The sequence below is a fragment of the Heptranchias perlo genome, chromosome 15 (genome assembly GCF_035084215.1).
Source record: "Heptranchias perlo isolate sHepPer1 chromosome 15, sHepPer1.hap1, whole genome shotgun sequence".
Taxonomy (NCBI): domain Eukaryota; kingdom Metazoa; phylum Chordata; class Chondrichthyes; order Hexanchiformes; family Hexanchidae; genus Heptranchias; species Heptranchias perlo.
Window position 1 is genome coordinate 27,483,030 of NC_090339.1, and position 15,737 is coordinate 27,498,766.

The 15,737-nt window shown below is 41.5% G+C and overlaps 1 protein-coding gene across 3 annotated transcripts in view; it reads right to left on the reverse strand.

The window, feature by feature from the left end:
- LOC137332931 (ecto-NOX disulfide-thiol exchanger 2-like) overlaps window positions 1–15,737 on the reverse strand; it is a 266,243-nt gene that overhangs the window by 233,119 nt on the left and 17,387 nt on the right. For all 3 annotated transcript variants that reach the window (XM_067996973.1, XM_067996971.1, XM_067996972.1), the window contains exon 2: window positions 13,305–13,397. The gene's annotated coding sequence lies outside the window, so the exon portion shown is untranslated. The remainder of the gene's footprint in view (window positions 1–13,304; window positions 13,398–15,737) is intronic.

The window sequence follows — 15,737 nt, forward strand, 5'->3', positions numbered from 1 at the left end:
AAAATTCCAGTAGCTTGAGGAATCTGCAGTTTGTTGACTATGAATGTAATGCATTGGGAAAAACTTCAATACATTAGTTGCCTGAATTAATTATGCCTTTGTTGAACCTAACTTTCCCGCAGCAGGGGTGGATAATATTATGGAGGTGAAAGCAAGCTGTCTTGATATTGGATAGGACCCTGAATTTGAAGCTCAGCTCAAGGTAGTGCATCACCTTGGTATTGTCAGGTTCAGTCTGAATAAGCATCCAAGCATGGGAATGGAATCAGAGACTAATGTGCAGTTTCTGACAGAGGCCAAATGAGATGGCTTTGGTTTGACAATGTTAAACTAGAGAGTTGTCTTGCATCCACAATTTGATATCAGACAAGCAAACGGCTCTGTACAAATCATATTTTTCTTTCCCACAGCAAAAAGTATGGAATGCATGTATTCATTCAGTTTTTTGGTGGGGGGAGGTTTCTGTGAAGGATTTAGGATTCGTATTGTGGTTTGTTCAGCAAGCAGTTAGTAGGTTGCAATGTTGACATGCATTCCAAATATAAGGGACATACATCACACACACTGTGATACTTCAGTATTAGCACACATTGGGTCATTTTTCTTTCATCTTTTTAAAGCTGTTGATGTCCTTTTAAAAGTATGGCAGAGCTTCAAAATATTCAGTATTGATTATTATGACATTGTGGAAACAGTAATCATAGATTTTAATCTCTGTGGATTAAACACAGGAAAAATGAAATCTGCCAGTGCTATATTCAACGTCTAAAAATCTTAACTAACCTTCCTCATCGCTCCAGTGCAATTGAGGTTTGTTGTGAGAAGCTCAATGTCAGCTTTTCTCTCTGTATTCCTTTTATCCGAACTTGTGGATTAACTTTTTTCTGCCGGTTTCAGAAAATTGCAAAAATGGGCGGGCATTCAGCTGTGCAGAATCCATTTCCACTCATTTTATGTAATTCTATTATTTTCTCTGTGCTGTGTCTTTTGGTTGGTAACATTGTGAATGAAATGACAACTGAAAACAGTGCTGAGTGACTGGCTATAAGTGGTGCACAACTGAAACATTAAAAAAGGTGGAAGGATTTAGTGTAGTATTAGTTTTAAAACATCTATATATGGGTTGTATACCATATTCATCCAGTTCCTCAGGCATCCACACTTCCCAGTCCAGGGTATTGAAGTTTTCTTTTATTCGTTCAGGGTATGTGGGTGTTGCTCGCAAAGCCAGCATTTATTGCCTATCCCTAATTGCCCTCGAGAAGATGGTGGTGAGCCGCCTTCTTGAACCGCTGCAGTCCGTGTGGTGAATGTTCTCCCACAGTGCTGTTAGGGAGGGAGATCCAGGATTTTGACCCGATGTTGAAGGAATGGCGATATATGTCCAAGTCGGGATGGCGTGACTTGGAGGGGAACGTGCAGGTGGTGTTGTTCCCGTGTGCCTGCTGCCCTTGTCCTTCTAGGTGGTCGAGGTTGCGGTTTGAAGTGTTAGAACAGGTTATTTTCTCAGCTCGCTAAAATAAATCTTTCAATAAATGCACAGCATACTGCTGGAAGTGTAGCATTAAGCCTCATGCTATTTTATTTGTACTTGCAACCACAGTTTATGAAAATCAAGATGTTTTGTTCAATATAAATTCCACAGTTCAAGTTAATCATTTTTTAGTTACTGTACTTGAAAGTAATCCAATTGCAACAAAATTTGTTTGCGGCCATTACATGACTAATGCCATGATTAATAACATATTAAACACCATTTATTAGATAGTTGCGATTTACTTTATTCCTTTCCTCCTTTTCTTTGGGTGTTATTTTCTTCTTTAGATCACCCTGCAGCACTCCTGTTTCCAGGCCAGGTAATAGGAGGTGCATGATATTAGCAGTTTGACCTGCCCTCTGATTTTCCCACCATCCTACTGGAGGAGCACCTCACACTGCTTTCTCATTATATAAAGAATCCTATATTAGCATGACACTACACCTGAACACAATGAATTTATATGGCATCCTTCTACAGGGGTTAAAACTTTTCGGTATTATTCAAATTAAAGGAAATGCTGCCAAAGAAAACTCTTTTGGGGGAGCTTTATTAAAACAAATGAGCATTACACTTTTCATAGAATCTTTCCATTATCTGGAGCTAAACAAAGTTACTTCCCAATTAACATAGCTCCACTGCCAAAGGAGAGTATTAATCCATCGCATCGAATGGGCTCACACCAAAAGAAACCTATGCATGCATCAAATCGGTGATGTGCAACCCTGCATCAGCTGGAGCTTTACCTAGATAGGAAAGCATACGAAGTCTTCCGACATCTTGGACCAATCTGTTGCAAACACAACATTTGCTACAGGTTTTAATGGACTGGCCTGTTTTGCTAAAGTTAACCTGAGAAATAACTGGTAGTAAAGCTGCAACAAGCCTGGAATATCTCAACTTGAGCAGCCATAAATGTTCTATTAACAGCATTTGCTTTTTGAAGGCACTTGAAATACACAGCTACAATAATATGCACCATAAATGTGAATTAGAAATCAGAACATTGAAAGACCAATGTGGTGAAGAATGCTCCAAAATTATTTTTTAAATGGCCGAAATTAGTGTCAAGCATGGATGACAAGATACCAAGCTGCAGCATCCAAAAAGATGGATCAGGGATGTATATTAATTGTTGCTTTCCAAATAATACTCTTCAATTGATATTTGTTTGCCAACATTTTGAGGAAATAGACTAGATTTTCACCAGGCAGAAAATCCAGCCCAATACATACTGTGGGACACCTGGCAGGTGCCACATTAGGAGGGGGTTGCTATTTCAAGACCATCAACATGGATTCACATTTTTCTGACTCGAAGAATTTTACACCCATTATAACAAATCACTGACAGACACTAGGTCAAATCCGTGACTGCTGTACAGTATGCCCTAAGGCTGTAATGATATTAATAGAACTCCTCACTTCTGCCAAAATGCCATTTTGAAGACAGAAATAGTGGGTTTTTCAATTTTCTTCATCTTGAAGGAACTAAACATGACCTGTAACACCTCAAAGAATATTGTGCAGAACACCATATATTTTCACGATATCCTTGTTCATGGACGCCAAGGTTCTCATCATACAAATTATAGAACGTGAAAAGCTAAGATAATTTCCCTCTCCATCTCTTGCTTCTTAAACACTTCTGTCCCCTCCCCATTCCACCAATTGTCCCATCTCTGCTATTATCCCCACCTCGTGTCACCTCTCCCATCTGCTCCATCAAACTCAACACAAAGCCTTTTGCAACTATATCCCCGCACCGCCCCCCCCCACCACTCCCACCACTCTCTCAGGCCTGCTGGATATTAAACTAGTTCCCGAGCACTGAGCTGAGAAACCAGCAGCTTAATTTTTAAAAGCACTTATTGCGCTTATAATGTACAGTAATCCTGTGAAAACGGTGAACAATAATGAGCAGACCCAGTGGCAACAGGCAAGTGCCAGTTTCCAGCTCTCTGTTCCAAAACTAGTCACAAAGAGAACCAAGAAGGGAAATAGTGGGATCTGGCAGGGTCCACAAGGTGGGGATGTCCACAAAGGTATCTTTGCAGTGGGCAGGAGTGAGCAAGGAGGTGGTAGTGGGTGGGCCAGGTCGGTAATTGGAGGAGGCGGTTAAGCAGCCAGAGGGAAGATGGGTGCAGCTCAGGAGGGGAAGGAGCAGTAGGAATGGGCAGGGAAATTTGAATTTTAAATACCCTGTTTTTTTTAAAAAATTGCAACTCTACAAAAAAAAACACACCTGGAAGGATTAAAACACCTGAAGCTAGTCCCCACGGTGCCACCTAAACTGAAGAGTGATCTGGGAGGTCTCAAAAGGCAATAGCAGCACCACCTATCTTGATCAAATGCACAAGACTCAGGCAAGTAAAATATCAGACTACAAAGTATTAGTGAAGTTTACTGCAAGTAAGAATTAAACTATCAGAAAATCAAAACTGCAGGTTTCACTTGGTTATAGAACTTATAACTTACATTGCTTCACATACAAAAGTAGAGACACATTTAGCTAACTCTCCCACTACCACCAAATCTGAATCAGGACATGTTCACGTGCATGACACTGCATACAGTGGAATTAAAGACCTGCTGCAGGCTCGCCTGAGATACACCTCCTAACCCCTTTTGAGTTCAAATTGGGACAAAGAAAAATCAAAAAGGTATCTTTCACAATTAAATAAAACTGTCAAACATCTGTAGCATTTAAAACAAAGAACGTCTCTTGCCACCCCTTGATGTTTCAACAGACTCATAGTAATATGCTCATGTTTTCAGCAGAAAACGAGTGGTCCATCGAGACTACCCTTCCAAACCACCCTTCAGTTTTCTTACTGAGATTCTGGAACTAACTGTGCTCTAACCCCATTCCTAATAGGAATTCATAGTGTTCTTTTTTAAACCCGTAACGCTTTGATGTTCAATCATCCCAACTTACCCCAATTCCCTCACCCTTTTACTAAAAATACTACCAAAATTTCTTAAGAATGTTTATATAAAACAAAATTAACATTAAACTGTGTCACCTCATTCTTGAATTCTGTGCCAAAAAGAATTTTTCTGGATCTAAATTCTCCATACCCATGGAAATCTTAAAATAACCCTAGCAACTGCCTTCTCATTATCATCTTCTCCAATGAGTAAAGTCCCAGGGTAGACAATCTTTCCTCATAACTTAGCCTTCTAAGTTCAGGAATAAGCTTCATAACCCACCTTTGGACTCACACCAATAACTCTGCATCTTTTCCATAATACAGAACCCAAAACTAAACAGCAATTCAGGTGCTGCTCACCAAGGCTAGAAACAATTTTAGTATCACTTTTAGACCTGTAAGTCACCCTCTTAGCCATGCATGCCACCATTTTATTTGTTCCCTTCACCACCTGTGAACACTGAACCAACGGTTTTCATGACCTCTGCCCAAAACCCAGCAACCTCTTTCCTCAAAAACAAAATACTACGGACGCTGGAAATCTGAAATAAAAACAGAAAATGCTGGAAACACTCAGGTCAGGAGCGAGAAACAGAACTAACATTTCAGGTCGATGACCTTTCGTCAGAACTATAAGTAGTAAAGATTTAGCAGTTTTTAAACAAGTGCAGAGCCGGGGGAAGAGAAGAGGAATGAACAAATCTCTCTCCTGCTTTGTTACCTCAAACATGTTGCTAACTAATGGATAATTCACACTCTTCCTTTATTAGCTAATCTTACGACGTTACACTTATCCATGTTGAATTCCATTTGCCACCATTCTTGAAACTAACCCTGCCAATCCAAATGCCTTTGGATTATCATTGGCCATGGCATCCAAATTTTTAATCTAAGTCTAGACACCCAAGACAATAAATATTCTGTCCAAATCATTTATAAAAACTATAAACAATGGCCTCAACACTGACCCATGTGGTACTCCATGTGCAACCCATTTCCATTCTGACGCCCCATTACTTACCACCACCCTTTGTTGTCTAGCAATCATTTAGCCATGCATCAATCTAGTCTAATACTTATCAACGTGGCAGCTTGGCTCTATGGTAGCACTTGCCTCAGAATCAGAAGTTTATGGGTGCAAGCTCCACTCCGGAACTTCAGCATAATCATAGGAACATAGGAACAGGAGTAGGCCATTCAGCCCCTCGAGCCTGCTCCGCCATTTGATAAGATCATGGGTGACCTGTGATCTAACTCCATATACCTGCCTTTGGCCCATATCCCTTAATACCTTTGATTGCCAAAAAGCTATCTATCTCAGATTTAAATTTAGCAATTGAGCTAGTATCAATTGCCATTTGCTGAAGAGAGTTCCAAACTTCTACCACCCTTTGTGTGCAGAAATGTTTTCTAATCTCACTCCTGAAAGATCTGGCTCTAATTTTTAGACTGTGCCCCCTACTCCTAGAATCCCCAACCAGCGGAAATAGTTTCTCTCTATCCAACCTATCTGTTCCCCTTAATATCTTATAAACTTCGATCAGATCACCCCTTAACCTTCGAAACTCTAGAGAATACAACCCCAATTTGTGTAATCTCTCCTCGTAACTTAACCCTTGAAGTCCGGGTATCATTCTAGTAAACCTATGCTGCACTCCCTCCAAGGCCAATATGTCCTTCCGAAGGTGCGGTGCCCAGAACTGCTCACAGTACTCCAGGTGCGGTCTAACCAGGGTTTTGTATAGCTGCAGCATAACTTCTGCCCCCTTGTACTCTAGTCCTCTAGATATAAAGGCCAGCATTCCATTTGCCTTCTTGATTATTTTCTGCACCTGTTCATGACACTTCAATGATCTATGTACCTGAACCCCTAAGTCCTTTTGGACATCCACTGTTTTAAACTTTTTACCATTTAGAAAGTACTCTGTTCTATCCTTTTTTGATCCAAAGTGGATGACCTCACATTTGTCTACACTGAATTCCATTTGCCACAGTTTTGCCCATTCACCTAATCTATCAATATCGCTTTGTAATTTTATGTTTTCATCTACACTGCTTACAATGCCACCAATCTTTGTTGTGGAGATGCCGGTGATGGACTGGGGTGGACAGATGTAAGGAATCTTACAACACCAGGTTAGAGTCCAACAAATTTATTTTAAAATCACAAGCTTTCGGAGATTATCCCCTTCGTCAGGTGAAATCTTTGTGTCATCGGCAAACTTAGATATGAGACTTTCTACGCCTTCATCTAAATCGTTAATAAATATTGTGAATAATTGAGGCCCCAAGATAGATCCCTGCGGGACTTCACTAGTCACATCCTGCCAATGTGAATACCTCCCATTATCCCTACTCTCTGTCGCCTTTCGCTCAGCCAACTTCCAAACCAAGTCCGTACTTTTCCCTCTATTCCATGGGCTTCTATCTTAGCTAACAGCCTCTTATGTGGGACTTTATCAAATGCCTTCTAGAAGTCCATATAAATAACATCCATTGACATTCCCCTGTCCACTACTTTAGTCACCTCTTCAAAAAATTCAATCAGGTTTATCAGGCACAACCTTCCTTTCACAAATCCATGCTGGCTCTCTCTCTGATTAACTGAAAATTCTCGAGGTGTTCAGTCACCCTAGCCTTAATTATAGACTCCAGCATTTTCCCCACAACAGATGTTAGGCTAACCGGTCTATAATTCCCTGGTTTCCCTCTCTTAAAAAGCAGTGACATGTGCAATTTTCCAATCTAGAGGGACAGTTCCTGAATCTAGAGAACTTTGAAAGATTATAGCTAGGGCATCTGCAATGTGCTCACCTACTTCCTTTAAAACCCTGGGATGGAAACCATCTGGTCCTGGGGGATTTGTCGAGACGGACATTTCAGTGCGATAATGAGTGCTACATTTTCTGACATAGTCTTTTGTAGGAGACAATTAACCTGTTCAGCTGTTCACACTTATCTCCTAATCAAAACTGATCAGCTTGTCCCCTTCTCATGATCAGGTTTAACTTTCTAACACGTAGATGGACTCTTAAGTCTTTCCCTCATTTGCTGACAATCAGCTTTTCTGACTAATTTCAAAACAAAACACGCAGATAAAAAAGGTTGCAATTACAACTTTAGCAGTACAATGAACACTTAAGTCTCATCACAGCCTTCTGCAGCTGGTTTAACTCTCCTAAGAATCACTGGCTTAGTGAAATGCGCAGCCCCAAAACAGGTGTTTTTAAAAAAATATAGAGAGTACCTAATTTATCCCCTAAAATATTCGAGAGACTAAAAATACAACAGAAAAAATAATCCATTTTTGATACTGTGCTGGTGATCTTGAATGAGCTATTACATTTTGCAGTATTTAAAGCCCTTGAAAGAAGCTGGCGTTGACCGACTGTTCAACTGTAGAGGTACTTAGTTTGTTTTGACACAAAGTATATTGCAGGAATGTAGGCAGAAAATTTAGAATCGTGCACACTGCTGACAACCCATCCTGCCGCCTGTGGTATGCACATTTCTAAGGGTCACTCTCCCCCCAGAATTTTACTTTTCAAATGGTACATTTCGGTTCACTTTAAATCACACTTTCACTTCAGTTGTATAAATTAGGTAAAAAAGTGAGAATTAGATTTATCCATATTCAATAGTCCAACCTTCACTTTTCCAATAGCCACCTGAATAGTCACTTAGAATAGCTCCCCCCTTCCCATCGGCACACTCTTGCCTTAACCACCCTCACAGTTCAGAGACACTGTTCCTTGCAAATGCTGGAAATCTGAAATAAAAACAGAAAATGCTGGAGAAGCTTAGCAAGTCAGGCAGCATCTGTGGAGAAACAGACAGAGTTAACGTTTCAGGTCGAAGACCTTTCATCAGAACTGGAAGATGTTAAAAGTGTTAAAGTTTTTGAGCATGTACAGAGCCAGGGAAGAGAGGGGAGGGGAAGGGAAGGGAGGAACGATCAAAAGGGAAGGTCTGTGATAGGGTGGAGGGCACGAGTGATTAAATGAAAAAAGGGATGATGGTAATGGGACAGGTTAAGAAACAAAATATTGGTGAGGAGTAGCTGTAAATGGCAGCAGCAAAACCATTACCAGCACTAGCTGACTGAAAAATGGGAGCGGTGGTTATGATCTGAAGTTATTGAAATCAATGTTAAGTCTGGAATGATGTGGAGATGCCGGTGATGGACTGGGGTTGACAATTGTAAACAATTTTACAACACCAAGTTATAGTCCAACAATTTTATTTTAAAATCCACAAGCTTTCGGAGGCTTCCTCCATCCTCCATATTCACGTGAGGAAGGAGGAAGCCTCAGAAAGCTTGTGGATTTTAAAATAAAATTGTTGGACTATAACTTGGTGTTGTAAAATTGTTTACAATTAAGTCTGGAAGGTTGTGAAGTGCCTTAACAAAAGATGAGGTGCTGTTTCTCGAGCTTACGTTGAGCTTCATTGGAACAGTGTAAGAGGCCAAGGACAGAGTAGGAGTGGGACGGGAAATTAAATTGGCAGATCAGGGTCACGCAGACAGAGTGGAGGTGTTCAGCAAAGCGATCACCCAGTCTGCGTTTGGTCTCCCCCAAAGTAGAGGAGACCGCATTGTCCAGAGAGTATAAAAATACAACATACACAAAATAATCCATTTTTGATCCTATGCCTCTTGAATGAGCTATTACATTTTGCAGTATTTAAAGCCCTTGAAAGAAGTTGGTTTTGACCGACTGTGCAACTGTAGAGGTACTTAGTTTGTTTTGATGTTTTGGAGAACATTTGACGTTTTGGCTGCACCCCACCTCAGTTCAGAGATTAAATCTGTCTATTAACATTTCCATAAATGAACTGACTAAGTCATTTGCAAATTCTGCTGAACTCAAGTGGAGCTATGCATCAGATCATATTTCCTGCTGAAAAAGTGGCTTTTTATTGTAATTTTATTATTGTGTACTGACAAGAATCAAGCGCACACCAAACTGGTCATCTTTGTGGGCTGTTTAAATACATACCGTGGAGTCTCATGGGCCATAAATAAAGTTTTAAGCCAGCACTACTATTAATTTGCATACATCTTAAGCTGCAGATATTAACAAACAGATCTCTGCATTCTTATTTAGGATTCATTTACCAAGTGACGTGAACAGTCCTTTCCAAATTTCCAAGCCCACAAAATTCAAACAGGACAAACTAGCGAGTGAGAAGTATAAGTGCAAATAAAACAGAGCTGCCTGGGATTCATTACCTGTATTACCAGGGCTTGTCGGCTATATATGGCAATCTCAGAATTTTCCATTATCATCCATGTATATAGTATAAAAATCGAGACACTTTGAATTTCACCACTGATACCATTATAGTTACCAGTACTTATTTATTCCTGTTTCAGGCTTAAAAGGTAATGTAGTGTTAACAGTACCTGAATAAATGTATTATTTCAGTCTTACTTCCTGTACACTATAATGTTCACTCCTGCAATTTTCCATTTCTACACTAATGCTGTAAAATTGATATTATAGTAATTAGGTTGCCTTTTCTTAGTGGTAGCATTCTGATTTGATGAACATTTTTACGGTACATCATCAATCCACCTCAATTGCTTACATCACCGTGCCGGGAATGTTTTATTTTGCAATTTGCTCAGTATTGAAGTTGAAAGACCAAGAAATATGAGTGATGGACAGGCGGAAAGTATTACACAAAGGCTTCTGACACAAAATGATGTACAAGAGCAGACTTGCTAGATAAAATCTCTGAGCAACAAGCAGTGCTTTAGGTCCTGTCCTAGTGAAAAATAGCTTTCTGCAGGGAGTCTTGCTGCCCTAACCTAGATCTAATAGAAAGCTTTTGTTAAGTGCAGTCCTTAACCTTTAGAAGCACTACGCCGGTATTTTGAAACATCCAAATTTCCTTAAATGAAATGCATGTTCACTTGTCACTTCCTTTGTGTCCTTTTCCCTTTCAATTTAATGAAAATATCTGTAAAGCAACACGTATACTCTTGACTGGGCTAATGCCAAGTCATTCAAAGTCAACATTAAATGTACATTAAAAAACAGAAATTTCATCTGGCTGATCATGGCATTTTCAGCTTTCATTCATCCTGTTTACGGCTTGTTTTCAGTCTCATTTAAAAAACCTGATTTTCAGGAATAGTAATGAATAGAATTAGTGGCTAGAATTCAAGTTCATAAACAAACAGAATTCGCTTAACCCACATTTGATACTCTATTACATAATTCCACTATACATTAAACAATATGGAAGACCAGCAAAGCATACAGAATGGAACACCATCAATAGTCATACATCATGCCAAGATATACCCAGAAGAGAATACTGGAGTATACAAAGGTGACAGGATACGCTTCTGTTTAAAACTGCTTAATATGTTGTGTTGCTCATTACACCAACTTCCTCAACCCTATGCTCCTAGTTCAAGCTCATATCCTCTAATCACTTCACCTGTTAAAATGACTGCAGCTTTTCAAATCATGTGATATGCTATAATGTAATCACCATAAAATACTGGTTATATAAACAGACACTATGAATATCAACTTGCCTTTATATAGTGTTTTTGATATAAGAAAATGCCCTAAGGCACTTTACAAATGGAAATAGCCAGGGAAACTGATGCTGAGCCGTAATGGGAGAGATTAGGATCAGTCACCAAAAGCCTAGTTGAAAAGATGGGTTTTGAGAAGACTTTTTAAAAAGGAGAGAAGTAGAGAAGTTTAGGGAGACACTTCAACAGTGGGACCAAGGTGGCTGAAGGCATTGCCAGCAATGGTGGGGCAAACAGACATGAGTGCATTAAAAAAATCATGATCAGATGACTGAAGGGTTCATTGGGAAATACATAGCTGAAGTAAGTACCAGAGATAGGATGGGCCTCATCCCTGGAGGAATTTGAACACGGGGATGAGGAGTTTTATTTTAATATACTGGGGGGCAGTGTGGATCAATGAGGATGGAGGTGACGGATGAGCAGAATTAGTGCAGGATGGGATACAGGTGACTGACTGGTGGTTGCCCTTTGGACGAGTTGAAGTTTGTGGAGGACGGAAGGCCAGAAAGAAGGGCATTGGAATAATCAAGTCAAAAAGGGACAAAATCATGGATAAGAATTTCAGCTGCAGGAGGGATAAGGTAGGGGCAGAGGTGGGTAATTGTATCCAAGTTGAGATCATTTGGTGATGGATAGGATTTGGTGTTTAAAGCTCAGCTTGGGTTCAAATAGGACACCTAGGTTTTCACACAATCTCGTTAAAGTGTTCAAGTAACTGGGGAAGGGGGCTGAAATCAATAGCAGGAGCGTGGAGTTTACAGTGGGGGCCGAAAATCATGACTTTGGTTTTACCAATGTCAACCTGGAAAAAGTTGTGGCTCAGTGACAGTCACATAGGCAGTCTGCCAACAAAACCAGAGTGGTAGGTTCAAGAGATCTGGTGGAGGTGTAGATCAGGGTGAACCCAGAAAATGTTATGAAGAGGCAGGACGTAGATGAGGAAGAGGAGATGGTCAGGGATGGAACCTTGGGGGGGCGGGGGGGTGAGTCATTTCTGGAGGATAGGCTGGCTGTATTGAGATACATAGGAGCAGAATCATACAAGGGCATTGAAATAAAGTGATCAAGGTAAGAACCAAATAAATCTAAATTTAGGTTTTGGAAGATATTCCTTCACTGCCACCCCCCACCCCCCCACCCCTCCCCCAACTTCCATACCAGTAACCCACAAGAAAATTGTTCATGCTGGGACCCCTGGTTTTTGAAGATGGCTGTTAATAAACCTGCATACCTTCCAAACTGTGGGTCCACACTACAATATAACCTGGCCATTGTAATGCTGGAGTATCCTTTTCCCTGGACTTGGCAGTAAAGTACCTTTCAGGACATTGGGACATAGTAAAAGATGTTCTCAAACCACCCCACTTTGAACTCCTTCTCCTCCCCGATGCTAGCCTTTGTTGTCCAACCTGCCCCCACCCCCAAACCACCGTTATCATTTTGCAATAGCCTTGCCCTTCTGAGCATCTTCCTCCCTCATTTGGAGCTCACTAAGTTGGCTGTATTGGGGTCACTGTTCTGATTCTGCCCCCTCCTGAGAAGATGTTGAGGCCTCCTCGAAAGACATTTTGTGCCCACTCAGCTTTAACTGCCACTCTTCCGCTGAGAGCATATACATTGATCCAAGTTGTAACTTCTTTCAGCCTAACCAGGCCATGTGAGCTAATAGCTTGTGCCTCAACCACTAATCCTGGAGGTGAATTCCACAACCTCACAACTCTGTGTAAAGAATTTTTTCTAGCTCTCTATTCTAAATCTCTTGCATTTAATCTTGTAACTTATGGCCCCTTGTTCTAGACCCCTCAGCTATTGGAAAAGTCTGCTTCTATATACCTTGTCCCATCTCTTCATAATTTTAAACAGTTTTATCATATTGCCCCATAATCTGCAAAGCTGCAAAAATACTTCCTCGCTATTTTCTCCCTTCGAACCAATTTTTAATCCAATTTCCTGTCCTACCCTAATTCCAGAAACCCTAAATCATCTTTAGTAATCTCCCACGTGGTACCTTTTCAAAGGCTTTTCTAAAAAGTCAATGTATACTACATCCGCTGCATTTCCGTATTTTTAAACTTAAACCGCTAGGCCATGAATTAATCTCAAGTGTTGAAATTTGATGCTATATTAAGACAAAATGAGAAACATGAACTTCATGCAAGTAAAACAGAAGTATTCCTGAATACTTGGCTATAATAAATTAACGTTAAAAATGAAGCCACAATAACCTTACAATCTTGTATTTTTCTCATAATTTGATGAAAGAATAGTTTACTCACGAAGTACTGGTTTTGGCTTCACATGAAGATACGTGCGTCAGGATGATTTGGCAAGTTGGTGCTGTAGATGGCTTTGATCCTCTCTTCTTTGCCCTAAATCAAGGTAAGAAATTTTGAGAAACAATTTAACATACAAAACTATTTATAGTAGAAAATTGAGGCATTACAATTAAAAGACATGAGAAGTTAGGTTTTTTTGTCTCCCCCCACCCCCTCACTAAAGCAGAGAAATTTAAATGCTGGGCCCTGCGCATACCCCATCCCATTCCCCTCTCTTCCCCCCCATTTCCCTGCCCCCCACCCCAATCGCCCAAACCCTCTCTCTCCCTCCCTCTGCACAAGCCCTAATATCCCGACAAACATTCCCTAGTTTCTCTCATCCTCCTCCCCCCACCCCCCAAAATCCTGGGCCCCAATCTCCCGACCCCCATTCCCTAGTCTCCCTCGCCCCCGAGTCTCCATCTCCAACCCCCATTCATCTAGTCTCCCTCTCTTCTCCCAAGCCCATCCCAACATCTCTCCGACCCACATTCCCATCACTGTCTCTCTTTTCCTCCCCCTCCCTGAGCCCCAATCTCCGGACTGCTCCTCTGTACCGGTGTGCTCACCACCCCACCCCAACCACACCGTCCAAATGTCAGTATCCTAACCCATCCCTCAGTCCCAATCTCAGTCTCTCCTCTCTCCTCCCTCCCCCCCCTCCCCCGCCACCCCGTCAAATCCCAATCTCCTGCTCCCTAGTCTTTAATTACCCTCTTCCAGCCCAGCCCTGCACCATTCCCCACCACCAGACAGTTTCGTTGCCAGTCATTCCTAAGCAAGTGCCGGGGGGGTGGGGGGTGGTGGGCGGAGAGTGGGGGCAGTTGCTGCGGCACAAAATTTAAAAGGCGTATTTCTCCCACACAGAAACAGCGCTCAGGAGATTCATGTCCTATTCCAGGAGCACAGAACAGCACACCGCAGGCCAGATAAAACTGGCCCACACGTTTGACACCTTTCATCTATATGCAGCCCTCTGTCAACATCATATGCAGACATGGGGAAGGCTTCCACACATACACCCAGCTCTATCCCTCCATCATCTCTCTCTCTCTCTCTCTCTCTCGAGCCCTACACTGCCTCTGTGCTATCACGCTGATTGTTCCACATCCAATTTTAGATGAGCCTTAACATCCTCCAGTTAAACATTGAGAAGACCAAAGCCATTGCCTTCAGCCCCCACCACAAACTTCATATCTTCACCACTAATTCCAACTGGCAGTCACACCTTTAGTTGCTTAGGTTCCAGCCTTCCCTAAACCCCTCCAGCTCTGCACATCCCTTTTCTCCTTTAAGACCCTCCTTGAAGCCTACTTGTTTGACCAAGCCCATTCTTTGACTCATCTGTTTGCCTGATGTCTATCAAGCTCCTTGGTATTTTTCTCTATATTAAAAAGGCAGCACATAAATGGAAATTGTTGTTGTTACCTTCATATGTAAGAGCACTAAGGTTAGCTATCTATGGCATAGGAGGAAGCCATTCGGCCCATCGTGTCTGTGCCGGTTGTCCAAGGCCATCACCGTATAGACAGACCAAAATGCAATACAATGCTCCATGTAGTCATAATAGAGCCTTTCTAGCCCAAGTATAGTGCTCTACATTTTGTACTTGATGATCCGAGTGGTACAACTTAAAACGCCACAGATTGCTTGTGCATTTTAGTGAGTGATTAATGATTACCCCGATTCCATACTTCTAATGGGTATACCTATATTGGAGAAACATGCTTGGAGTCCCAATACCAAAAGCATGACATGCACATTTCCATATTAAGTGACATCTGCCACACAAAGGCCATTCTTCTAACTTGTCTAAATCAGCCTGCCACCTACTGATCTGAATTGCAAACCCCCTCACACAATTTTGTGCCTTCAGCAAATGTGAAAATGATTCAATTTAAGCTCTCCTTTAAATCATTAATGAAAATTATTAAAAGCAATGATATTCAAGGTTTTTGTTTGATGCCAGTATTCCGTCTGATATGGACGCTGCTTTGAATCTCCAAAGCTGTTTCTCATGTTCACAGCATGCAAATTGTGCAGCAACCATCTTCAGCCAGAAGTGCCGAGTGGATAATCCATCTCAGCCTCCTCCCGATATCCCCACCATCACAGAAGCCAGTCTTCGGCCAATTCGATTCACTCCACGTGATATCAAGAAACGGCTGAGTGCACTGGATACAGCAAAGGCTATGGGCCCCGACAACATCCCAGCTGTAGTGCTGAAGACTTGTGCTCCAGAACTAGCTGCGCCTCGAGCCAAGCTGTTCCAGTACAGCTACAACACTGGCATCCACCCGACAATGTGGAAAATTGCCCAGGTATGTCCTGTCCACAAAAAGCAGGACAAATCCAATCCGGCCAATTACCGCCCCATCAGTCTACTCTCAATCA